Below are 9,639 nucleotides of genomic sequence, written 5' to 3'. Positions count from 1 at the left end.
CAAACGGACAACGAAAAAGGGGGGGTGAAACACGAGGACTTCCCAGGGGGTTACCCATCCTAGTACTACTCTCGCCCAAGCACGCTTAACTGCGGAGTTCTGATGGGATCCGGTGCATTAGTGCTGGTATGATCGCACCCGAAATACTATCCATGCTTATTGCTTTAATGTCTTAAAAGACGCAGAACCTCCTTTGTTTTCGTACGCGAGGCGTGGGACCCACGTGACCGATCGGCTCCGTTCCAAAAATACGAAAACCATCAACCATGAAGCGGTGGCCACCCGAGCATAGAAATAGCAAGAAAGAAAAAAAAAACAAAAAAAACCGCACGTAAAATCTAAAAAAACGCAAACAGACAACGAAAAAGGGGGGGTGCAACACGAGGACTTCCCAGGGGGTCACCCATCCTAGTACTACTCTCGCCCAAGCACACTTAACTGCAGAGTTCTGATGGAATCCGGTGCATTAGTGCTGGTATGATCGCACCCGAAATACAGTCCATGCTTATTGCTTTTATGTCTTAAAAGACGCAGAACCTCCCTTGTTTTCGTACGCGAGGCGTGGACCCACGTGACCGATCGGCTCCGTTCCAAAAATACGAAAACCATCAACCATGAAGCGGAGGCCACCCGAGCATAGAAATAGCAAGAAAGAAAAAAAACAAAAAAAAACCACACGTAAAATCTAAAAAAACGCAAACGGACAACGAAAAAGGGGGGTGCAACACGAGGACTTCCCAGGGGGTCAACCATCCTAGTACTACTCTCGCCCAAGCACGCTTAACTGCGGAGTTCTGATGGGATCCGGTGCATTGGTGCTGGTATGATCGCACCCGAAATACTATCCATGCTTATTGCTTTTATGTCTTAAAAGACGCAGAACCTCTTTTGTTTTCGTACGCGAGGCGTGGGACCCACGTGACCGATCGGCTCCGTTCCAAAAATACGAAGACCATGAACCATGAAACGGAGGCCACCCGAGCATAGAAATAGCAAGAAAGAAAAAAAAAACAAAAAAAAACCGCACGTAAAATCTAAAAAAACGCAAACGGGCAACGAAAAAGGGGGTGCAACACGAGGACTTCCCAGGGGGTCACCCATCCTAGTACTACTCTCCCCCAAGGACGCTTAACTGCGGAGTTCTGATGGGATCCAGTGCATTAGTGCTGGTATGATCACACCCGAAATACTATCAATGCTTATTGCTTTTATGTCTTAAAAGACGCAGAACCTCCTTTGTTTTCGTACGCGAGGCATGGGACCCACGTGACCGATCGGCTCCGTTCCAAAAATACGAAAACCATCAACCATGAAGCGGAGGCCACCCGAGCATAGAAATAGCAAGAAAGAAAAAAAAAACAAAAAAAAAACCGCACGTAAAATCTAAAAAAACGCAAACGGGCAACGAAAAAGGGGGGTGCAACACGAGGACTTCCCAGGGGGTCACCCATCCTAGTACTACTCTCGCCCAAGCACGCTTAACTGCGGAGTTCTGATGGGATCCGGTGCATTAGTGCTGGTATGATCACACCCAAAATACTATCCATGTTTATTGCTTTTATGTCTTAAAAGACGCAGAACCTCCTTTGTTTTCGTACGCGAGGCGTGGGACCCACGTGACCGATCGGCTCCGTTCCAAAAATACGAAAACCATGAACCATGAAGCGGAGGCCACCCGAGCATAGAAATAGCAAGAAAGAAAAAAAAACAAAAAAAAAACCACACGTAAAATCTAAAAAAACGCAAACGGACAACGAAAAAGGGGGGTGCAACACGAGGACTTCCCAGGGGGTCAACCATCCTAGTACTACTCTCGCCCAAGCACGCTTAACTGCGGAGTTCTGATGGGATCCGGTCCATTGGTGCTGGTATGATCGCACCCGAAATACTATCCATGCTTATTGCTTGTATGTCTTAAAAGACGCAGAACCTCCTTTGTTTTCGTACGCGAGGCGTGGGACCCACGTGACCGATCGGCTCCGTTCCAAAAATACGAAGACCATGAACCATGAAACGGAGGCCACCCGAGCATAGAAATAGCAAGAAAGAAAAAAAACAAAAAAAAACCGCACGTAAAATCTAAAAAAACGCAAACGGGCAACGAAAAAGGGGGTGCAACACGAAGACTTCCCAGGGGGTCACCCATCCTAGTACTACTCTCGACCAAGCACGCTTAACTGCGGAGTTCTGATGGGATCCAGTGCATTACTGCTGGTATGATCACACCCGAAATACTATCCATGCTTATTGCTTTTATGTCTTAAAAGACGCAGAACCTCCTTTGTTTTCGTACGCGAGGCGTGGGACCCACGTGACCGATCGGCTCCGTTCCAAAAATACGAAAACCATCAACCATGAAGCGGAGGCCACCCGAGCATACAAATAGCAAGAAAGAAAAAAAAACAAAAAAAAAACCGCACGTAAAATCTAAAAAAACGCAAACGGACAACGAAAAAGGGGGGGTGAAACACGAGGACTTCCCAGGGGGTTACCCATCCTAGTACTACTCTCGCCCAAGCACGCTTAACTGCGGAGTTCTGATGGGATCCGGTGCATTAGTGCTGGTATGATCGCACCCGAAATACTATCCATGCTTATTGCTTTAATGTCTTAAAAGACGCAGAACCTCCTTTGTTTTCGTACGCGAGGCGTGGGACCCACGTGACCGATCGGCTCCGTTCCAAAAATACGAAAACCATCAACCATGAAGCGGTGGCCACCCGAGCATAGAAATAGCAAGAAAGAAAACAAAAAAAAAACCGCACGTAAAATCTAAACAAACGCAAACGGGCAACGAAAAAGGGAGGGTGCAACACGAGGACTTCCCAGGGGGTCACCCATCCTAGTACTACTCTCGCCCAAGCACGCTTAACTGCGGAGTTCTGATGGGATCCGGTGCATTAGTGCTGGTATGATCGCACCCGAAATACTATCCATGCTTATTGCTTTTATGTCTTAAAAGACGCAGAACCTCCTTTGTTTTCGTACGCGAGGCGTGGGACCCACGTGACCGATCGGCTCCGTTCCAAAAATATGAAAACCATCAACCATGAAGCGGAGGCTACCCGAGCATAGAAATAGCAAGAAAGAAAAAAAAAACAAAAAAAACCGCACGTAAAATCTAAAAAAACGCAAACGGACAACGAAAAAGGGGGGGGGTGCAACACGAGGACTTCCCAGGGGGTCACCCATCCTAGTACTACTCTCGCCCAAGCACACTTAACTGCAGAGTTCTGATGGGATCCGGTGCATTAGTGCTGGTATGATCGCACCCGAAATACAGTCCATGCTTATTGCTTTTATGTCTTAAAAGACGTAGAACCTCCTTTGTTTTCGTACGCGAGGCGTGGGACCCACGTGACCGATCGGCTCCGTTCCAAAAATACGAAAACCATCAACCATGAAGCGGAGGCCACCCGAGCATAGAAATAGCAAGAAAGAAAAAAAAAAAAAAAAAAAACCACACGTAAAATCTAAAAAAACGCAAACGGACAACGAAAAAGGGGGGTGCAACACGAGGACTTCCCAGGGGGTCAACCATCCTAGTACTACTCTCGCCCAAGCACGCTTAACTGCGGAGTTCTGATGGGATCCGGTGCATTGGTGCTGGTATGATCGCACCCGAAATACTATCCATGCTTATTGCTTTTATGTCTTAAAAGACGCAGAACCTCTTTTGTTTTCGTACGCGAGGCGTGGGACCCACGTGACCGATCGACTCCGTTCCAAAAATACGAAGACCATGAACCGTGAAACGGAGGCCACCCGAGCATAGAAATAGCAAGAAAGAAAAAAAAACAAAAAAAAAACGCACGTAAAGTCTAAAAAAACGCAAACGGGCAACGAAAAAGGGGGTGCAACACGAGGACTTCCCAGGGGGTCACCCATCCTAGTACTACTCTCGCCCAAGGTCGCTTAACTGCGGAGTTCTGATGGGATCCAGTGCATTAGTGCTGGTATGATCACACCCGAAATACTATCAATGCTTATTGCTTTTATGTCTTAAAAGACGCAGAACCTCCTTTGTTTTCGTACGCGAGGCGTGGGACCCACGTGACCGATCGGCTCCGTTCCAAAAATACGAAAACCATCAACCATGAAGCGGAGGCCACCCGAGCATAGAAATAGCAAGAAAGAAAAAAAAAACAAAAAAAAAACCGCACGTAAAATCTAAAAAAACGCAAACGGGCAACGAAAAAGGGGGGTGCAACACGAGGACTTCCCAGGGGGTCACCCATCCTAGTACTACTCTCGCCCAAGCACGCTTAACTGCGGAGTTCTGATGGGATCCGGTGCATTAGTGCTGGTATGATCACACCCAAAATACTATCCATGTTTATTGCTTTTATGTCTTAAAAGACGCAGAACCTCCTTTGTTTTCGCACGCGAGGCGTGGGACCCACGTGACCGATCGGCTCCGTTCCAAAAATACGAAAACCATGAACCATGAAGCGGAGGCCACCCGAGCATAGAAATAGCAAGAAAGAAAAAAAAAAAAAAAAAAACCACACGTAAAATCTAAAAAAACGCAAACGGACAACGAAAAAGGGGGGTGCAACACGAGGACTTCCCAGGGGGTCAACCATCCTAGTACTACTCTCGCCCAAGCACGCTTAACTGCGGAGTTCTGATGGGATCCGGTGCATTAGTGCTGGTATGATCGCACCCGAAATACTATCCATGCTTATTGCTTTTATGTCTTAAAAGACGCAGAACCTCCTTTGTTTTCGTATGCGAGGCGTGGGACCCACGTGACCGATCGGCTCCGTTCCAAAAATACGAAAACCATCAACCATGAAGCGGAGGCTACCCGAGCATAGAAATAGCAAGAAAGAAAAAAAAAACAAAAAAAACCGCACGTAAAATCTAAAAAAACGGAAACGGACAACGAAAAAGGGGGGGGTGCAACACGAGGACTTCCCAGGGGGTCACCCATCCTAGTACTACTCTCGCCCAAGCACACTTAACTGCAGAGTTCTGATGGGATCCGGTGCATTAGTGCTGGTATGATCGCACCCGAAATACAGTCCATGCTTATTGCTTTTATGTCTTAAAAGACGCAGAACCTCCTTTGTTTTCGTACGCGAGGCGTGGGACCCACGTGACCGATCGGCTCCGTTCCAAAAATACGAAAACCATCAACCATGAAGCGGAGGCCACCCGAGCATACAAATAGCAAGAAAGAAAAAAAACAAAAAAAAAACCGCACGTAAAATCTAAAAAAACGCAAACGGACAACGAAAAAGGGGGGGTGAAACACGAGGACTTCCCAGGGGGTTACCCATCCTAGTACTACTCTCGCCCAAGCACGCTTAACTGCGGAGTTCTGATGGGATCCGATGCATTAGTGCTGGTATGATCGCACCCGAAATACTATCCATGCTTATTGCTTTAATGTCTTAGAAGACGCAGAACCTCCTTTGTTTTCGTACGCGAGGCGTGGGACCCACGTGACCGATCGGCTCCGTTCTAAAAATACGAAAACCATCAACAATGAAGCGGTGGCCACCCGAGCATAGAAATAGCAAGAAAGAAAACAAAAAAAAAACCGCACGTAAAATCTAAAAAAACGCAAACGGGCAACGAAAAAGGGAGGGTGCAACACGAGGACTTCCCAGGGGGTCACCCATCCTAGTACTACTCTCGCCCAAGCACGCTTAACTGCGGAGTTCTGATGGGATCCGGTGCATTAGTGCTGGTATGATCGCACCCGAAATACTATCCATGCTTATTGCTTTTATGTCTTAAAAGACGCAGAACCTCCTTTGTTTTCGTATGCGAGGCGTGGGACCCACGTGACCGATCGGCTCCGTTCCAAAAATACGAAAACCATCAACCATGAAGCGGAGGCTACCCGAGCATAGAAATAGCAAGAAAGAAAAAAAAACAAAAAAAACCGCACGTAAAATCTAAAAAAACGCAAACGGACAACGAAAAAGGGGGGGGGGGTGCAACACGAGGACTTCCCAGGGGGTCACCCATCCTAGTACTACTCTCGCCCAAGCACACTTAACTGCAGAGTTCTGATGGGATCCGGTGCATTAGTGCTGGTATGATCGCACCCGAAATACAGTCCATGCTTATTGCTTTTATGTCTTAAAAGACGCAGAACCTCCTTTGTTTTCGTACGCGAGGCGTGGGACCCACGTGACCGATCGGCTCCGTTCCAAAAATACGAAAACCATCAACCATGAAGCGGAGGCCACCCGAGCATAGAAATAGCAAGAAAGAAAAAAAAAAACCGCACGTAAAATCTAAAAAAACGCAAACGGACAACGAAAAAGGGGGGTGCAACACGAGGACTTCCCAGGGGGTCACCCATCCTAGTACTACTCTCGCGCGAGCACGCTTAACTGTGGAGTTCTGATGGGATCCGGTGCATTAGTGCTGGTATGATCGCACCCGAAATACTATCCATGCTTATTGCTTGTATGTCTTAAAAGACGCAGAACCTCCTTTGTTTTCGTACGCGAGGCGTGGGACCCACGTGACCGATCGGCTCCGTTCCAAAAATACGAAGACCATGAACTATGAAACGGAGGCCACCCGAGCATAGAAATAGCAAGAAAGAAAAAAAAAACAAAAAAAAACCGCACGTAAAATCTAAAAAAACGCAAACGGGCAACGAAAAAGGGGGTGCAACACGAGGACTTCCCAGGGGGTCACCCATCCTAGTACTACTCTCCCCCAAGGACGCTTAACTGCGGAGTTCTGATGGGATCCAGTGCATTAGTGCTGGTATGATCACACCCGAAATACTATCCATGCTTATTGCTTTTATGTCTTAAAAGACGCAGAACCTCCTTTGTTTTCGTACGCGAGGCGTGGGACCCACGTGACCGATCGGCTCCGTTCCAAAAATACGAAAACCATCAACCATGAAGCGGAGGCCACCAGAGCATAGAAATAGCAAGAAAGAAAAAAAAAACAAAAAAAAAAACCGCACGTAAAATCTAAAAAAACGCAAACGGGCAACGAAAAAGGGGGGTGCAACACGAGGACTTCCCAGGGGGTCACCCATCCTAGTACTACTCTCGCCCAAGCACGCTTAACTGCGGAGTTCTGATGGGATCCGGTGCATTAGTGCTGGTATGATCACACCCAAAATACTATCCATGTTTATTGCTTTTATGTCTTAAAAGACGCAGAACCTCCTTTGTTTTCGTACGCGAGGCGTGGGACCCACGTGACCGATCGGCTCCGTTCCAAAAATACGAAAACCATGAACCATGAAGCGGAGGCCACCCGAGCATAGAAATGGCAAGAAAGAAAAAAAAACAAAAAAAAAACCACACGTAAAATCTAAAAAAACGCAAACGGACAACGAAAAAGGGGGGTGCAACACGAGGACTTCCCAGGGGGTCAACCATCCTAGTACTACTCTCGCCCAAGCACGCTTAACTGCGGAGTTCTGATGGGATCCGGTCCATTGGTGCTGGTATGATCGCACCCGAAATACTATCCATGCTTATTGCTTGTATGTCTTAAAAGACGCAGAACCTCCTTTGTTTTCGTACGCGAGGCGTGGGACCCACGTGACCGATCGGCTCCGTTCCAAAAATACGAAGACCATGAACCATGAAACGGAGGCCACCCGAGCATAGAAATAGCAAGAAAGAAAAAAAACAAAAAAAACCGCACGTAAAATCTAAAAAAACGCAAACGGGCAACGAAAAAGGGGGTGCAACACGAAGACTTCCCAGGGGGTCACCCATCCTAGTACTACTCTCGACCAAGCACGCTTCACTGCGGAGTTCTGATGGGATCCAGTGCATTAGTGCTGGTATGATCACACCCGAAATACTATCCATGCTTATTGCTTTTATGTCTTAAAAGACGCAGAACCTCCTTTGTTTTCGTACGCGAGGCGTGGGACCCACGTGACCGATCGGCTCCGTTCCAAAAATACGAAAACCATCAACCATGAAGCGGAGGCCACCCGAGCATACAAATAGCAAGAAAGAAAAAAAAACAAAAAAAAAACCGCACGTAAAATCTAAAAAAACGCAAACGGACAACGAAAAAGGGGGGGTGAAACACGAGGACTTCCCAGGGGGTTACCCATCCTAGTACTACTCTCGCCCAAGCACGCTTAACTGCGGAGTTCTGATGGGATCCGGTGCATTAGTGCTGGTATGATCGCACCCGAAATACTATCCATGCTTATTGCTTTAATGTCTTAAAAGACGCAGAACCTCCTTTGTTTTCGTACGCGAGGCGTGGGACCCACGTGACCGATCGGCTCCGTTCCAAAAATACGAAAACCATCAACCATGAAGCGGTGGCCACCCGAGCATAGAAATAGCAAGAAAGAAAACAAAAAAAAAACCGCACGTAAAATCTAAAAAAACGCAAACGGGCAACGAAAAAGGGAGGGTGCAACACGAGGACTTCCCAGGGGGTCACCCATCCTAGTACTACTCTCGCCCAAGCACGCTTAACTGCGGAGTTCTGATGGGATCCGGTGCATTAGTGCTGATATGATCGCACCCGAAATACTATCCATGCTTATTGCTTTTATGTCTTAAAAGACGCAGAACCTCCTTTGTTTTCGTACGCGAGGCGTGGGACCCACGTGACCGATCGGCTCCGTTCCAAAAATATGAAAACCATCAACCATGAAGCGGAGGCTACCCGAGCATAGAAATAGCAAGAAAGAAAAAAAAAACAAAAAAAACCGCACGTAAAATCTAAAAAAACGCAAACGGACAACGAAAAAGGGGGGGGGGTGCAACACGAGGACTTCCCAGGGGGTCACCCATCCTAGTACTACTCTCGCCCAAGCACACTTAACTGCAGAGTTCTGATGGGATCCGGTGCATTAGTGCTGGTATGATCGCACCCGAAATACAGTCCATGCTTATTGCTTTTATGTCTTAAAAGACGTAGAACCTCCTTTGTTTTCGTACGCGAGGCGTGGGACCCACGTGACCGATCGGCTCCGTTCCAAAAATACGAAAACCATCAACCATGAAGCGGAGGCCACCCGAGCATAGAAATAGCAAGAAAGAAAAAAAACAAAAAAAAAACCACACGTAAAATCTAAAAAAACGCAAACGGACAACGAAAAAGGGGGGTGCAACACGAGGACTTCCCAGGGGGTCAACCATCCTAGTACTACTCTCGCCCAAGCACGCTTAACTGCGGAGTTCTGATGGGATCCGGTGCATTGGTGCTGGTATGATCGCACCCGAAATACTATCCATGCTTATTGCTTTTATGTCTTAAAAGACGCAGAACCTCTTTTGTTTTCGTACGCGAGGCGTGGGACCCACGTGACCGATCGGCTCCGTTCCAAAAATACGAAGACCATGAACCGTGAAACGGAGGCCACCCGAGCATAGAAATAGCAAGAAAGAAAAAAAAACAAAAAAAAACCGCACGTAAAATCTAAAAAAACGCAAACGGGCAACGAAAAAGGGGGTGCAACACGAGGACTTCCCAGGGGGTCACCCATCCTAGTACTACTCTCGCCCAAGGTCGCTTAACTGCGGAGTTCTGATGGGATCCAGTGCATTAGTGCTGGTATGATCACACCCGAAATACTATCAATGCTTATTGCTTTTATGTCTTAAAAGACGCAGAACCTCCTTTGTTTTCGTACGCGAGGCGTGGGACCCACGTGACCGATCGGCTCCG

The 9,639-nt window shown here is 47.4% G+C and overlaps 28 non-coding genes across 28 annotated transcripts; all 28 read right to left on the bottom strand.

Moving 5' to 3' along the window:
• Positions 1-21: 21 nt before the first annotated feature.
• On the bottom strand, positions 22-140 carry LOC145146205 (5S ribosomal RNA). Its single transcript, XR_013727150.1, has one exon. It is a non-coding gene; the product is annotated as a 5S ribosomal RNA (ribosomal RNA).
• A 230-nt stretch (positions 141-370) lies between these two features.
• LOC145146044 (5S ribosomal RNA) lies at positions 371-489 on the bottom strand. Its single transcript, XR_013726994.1, has one exon. It is a non-coding gene; the product is annotated as a 5S ribosomal RNA (ribosomal RNA).
• Positions 490-716: 227 nt separating this feature from the next.
• On the bottom strand, positions 717-835 carry LOC145142584 (5S ribosomal RNA). The gene has a single exon (XR_013723657.1). It is a non-coding gene; the product is annotated as a 5S ribosomal RNA (ribosomal RNA).
• Positions 836-1,064: 229 nt separating this feature from the next.
• Positions 1,065-1,183, bottom strand: LOC145149967 (5S ribosomal RNA). Its single transcript, XR_013730801.1, has one exon. It is a non-coding gene; the product is annotated as a 5S ribosomal RNA (ribosomal RNA).
• A 231-nt stretch (positions 1,184-1,414) lies between these two features.
• LOC145153969 (5S ribosomal RNA) lies at positions 1,415-1,533 on the bottom strand. Its single transcript, XR_013734458.1, has one exon. It is a non-coding gene; the product is annotated as a 5S ribosomal RNA (ribosomal RNA).
• Positions 1,534-1,763: 230 nt separating this feature from the next.
• LOC145148191 (5S ribosomal RNA) lies at positions 1,764-1,882 on the bottom strand. The gene has a single exon (XR_013729088.1). It is a non-coding gene; the product is annotated as a 5S ribosomal RNA (ribosomal RNA).
• A 227-nt stretch (positions 1,883-2,109) lies between these two features.
• LOC145149896 (5S ribosomal RNA) lies at positions 2,110-2,228 on the bottom strand. Its single transcript, XR_013730734.1, has one exon. It is a non-coding gene; the product is annotated as a 5S ribosomal RNA (ribosomal RNA).
• A 231-nt stretch (positions 2,229-2,459) lies between these two features.
• LOC145146204 (5S ribosomal RNA) lies at positions 2,460-2,578 on the bottom strand. The gene has a single exon (XR_013727149.1). It is a non-coding gene; the product is annotated as a 5S ribosomal RNA (ribosomal RNA).
• Positions 2,579-2,804: 226 nt separating this feature from the next.
• LOC145152606 (5S ribosomal RNA) lies at positions 2,805-2,923 on the bottom strand. The gene has a single exon (XR_013733137.1). It is a non-coding gene; the product is annotated as a 5S ribosomal RNA (ribosomal RNA).
• A 232-nt stretch (positions 2,924-3,155) lies between these two features.
• On the bottom strand, positions 3,156-3,274 carry LOC145140023 (5S ribosomal RNA). The gene has a single exon (XR_013722061.1). It is a non-coding gene; the product is annotated as a 5S ribosomal RNA (ribosomal RNA).
• Positions 3,275-3,504: 230 nt separating this feature from the next.
• LOC145142580 (5S ribosomal RNA) lies at positions 3,505-3,623 on the bottom strand. The gene has a single exon (XR_013723639.1). It is a non-coding gene; the product is annotated as a 5S ribosomal RNA (ribosomal RNA).
• Positions 3,624-3,851: 228 nt separating this feature from the next.
• Positions 3,852-3,970, bottom strand: LOC145149110 (5S ribosomal RNA). Its single transcript, XR_013729969.1, has one exon. It is a non-coding gene; the product is annotated as a 5S ribosomal RNA (ribosomal RNA).
• A 231-nt stretch (positions 3,971-4,201) lies between these two features.
• Positions 4,202-4,320, bottom strand: LOC145153968 (5S ribosomal RNA). Its single transcript, XR_013734457.1, has one exon. It is a non-coding gene; the product is annotated as a 5S ribosomal RNA (ribosomal RNA).
• Positions 4,321-4,549: 229 nt separating this feature from the next.
• LOC145155514 (5S ribosomal RNA) lies at positions 4,550-4,668 on the bottom strand. The gene has a single exon (XR_013735949.1). It is a non-coding gene; the product is annotated as a 5S ribosomal RNA (ribosomal RNA).
• A 231-nt stretch (positions 4,669-4,899) lies between these two features.
• LOC145140016 (5S ribosomal RNA) lies at positions 4,900-5,018 on the bottom strand. The gene has a single exon (XR_013722060.1). It is a non-coding gene; the product is annotated as a 5S ribosomal RNA (ribosomal RNA).
• Positions 5,019-5,248: 230 nt separating this feature from the next.
• LOC145148412 (5S ribosomal RNA) lies at positions 5,249-5,367 on the bottom strand. The gene has a single exon (XR_013729298.1). It is a non-coding gene; the product is annotated as a 5S ribosomal RNA (ribosomal RNA).
• Positions 5,368-5,593: 226 nt separating this feature from the next.
• LOC145152605 (5S ribosomal RNA) lies at positions 5,594-5,712 on the bottom strand. Its single transcript, XR_013733136.1, has one exon. It is a non-coding gene; the product is annotated as a 5S ribosomal RNA (ribosomal RNA).
• A 233-nt stretch (positions 5,713-5,945) lies between these two features.
• Positions 5,946-6,064, bottom strand: LOC145140012 (5S ribosomal RNA). The gene has a single exon (XR_013722059.1). It is a non-coding gene; the product is annotated as a 5S ribosomal RNA (ribosomal RNA).
• A 221-nt stretch (positions 6,065-6,285) lies between these two features.
• On the bottom strand, positions 6,286-6,404 carry LOC145148242 (5S ribosomal RNA). Its single transcript, XR_013729136.1, has one exon. It is a non-coding gene; the product is annotated as a 5S ribosomal RNA (ribosomal RNA).
• A 229-nt stretch (positions 6,405-6,633) lies between these two features.
• On the bottom strand, positions 6,634-6,752 carry LOC145149966 (5S ribosomal RNA). The gene has a single exon (XR_013730800.1). It is a non-coding gene; the product is annotated as a 5S ribosomal RNA (ribosomal RNA).
• A 232-nt stretch (positions 6,753-6,984) lies between these two features.
• LOC145153967 (5S ribosomal RNA) lies at positions 6,985-7,103 on the bottom strand. Its single transcript, XR_013734456.1, has one exon. It is a non-coding gene; the product is annotated as a 5S ribosomal RNA (ribosomal RNA).
• A 230-nt stretch (positions 7,104-7,333) lies between these two features.
• On the bottom strand, positions 7,334-7,452 carry LOC145148190 (5S ribosomal RNA). Its single transcript, XR_013729087.1, has one exon. It is a non-coding gene; the product is annotated as a 5S ribosomal RNA (ribosomal RNA).
• Positions 7,453-7,678: 226 nt separating this feature from the next.
• Positions 7,679-7,797, bottom strand: LOC145149147 (5S ribosomal RNA). The gene has a single exon (XR_013730004.1). It is a non-coding gene; the product is annotated as a 5S ribosomal RNA (ribosomal RNA).
• A 231-nt stretch (positions 7,798-8,028) lies between these two features.
• LOC145146202 (5S ribosomal RNA) lies at positions 8,029-8,147 on the bottom strand. The gene has a single exon (XR_013727147.1). It is a non-coding gene; the product is annotated as a 5S ribosomal RNA (ribosomal RNA).
• Positions 8,148-8,373: 226 nt separating this feature from the next.
• On the bottom strand, positions 8,374-8,492 carry LOC145155992 (5S ribosomal RNA). Its single transcript, XR_013736419.1, has one exon. It is a non-coding gene; the product is annotated as a 5S ribosomal RNA (ribosomal RNA).
• A 233-nt stretch (positions 8,493-8,725) lies between these two features.
• Positions 8,726-8,844, bottom strand: LOC145140006 (5S ribosomal RNA). The gene has a single exon (XR_013722058.1). It is a non-coding gene; the product is annotated as a 5S ribosomal RNA (ribosomal RNA).
• A 229-nt stretch (positions 8,845-9,073) lies between these two features.
• On the bottom strand, positions 9,074-9,192 carry LOC145142575 (5S ribosomal RNA). The gene has a single exon (XR_013723621.1). It is a non-coding gene; the product is annotated as a 5S ribosomal RNA (ribosomal RNA).
• A 228-nt stretch (positions 9,193-9,420) lies between these two features.
• Positions 9,421-9,539, bottom strand: LOC145149109 (5S ribosomal RNA). Its single transcript, XR_013729968.1, has one exon. It is a non-coding gene; the product is annotated as a 5S ribosomal RNA (ribosomal RNA).
• Positions 9,540-9,639: the final 100 nt, after the last annotated feature.

This window comes from Lactuca virosa, chromosome 1 (genome assembly GCF_052849685.1).
Source record: "Lactuca virosa cultivar CGN04683 chromosome 1, Lactuca_virosa_CGN04683_v6, whole genome shotgun sequence".
In the NCBI taxonomy this organism is placed as follows: Eukaryota; Viridiplantae; Streptophyta; class Magnoliopsida; order Asterales; family Asteraceae; genus Lactuca; species Lactuca virosa.
Note: the sequence above shows the minus strand (reverse complement) of the source record. Positions and strands in the feature narration are given on the sequence as shown.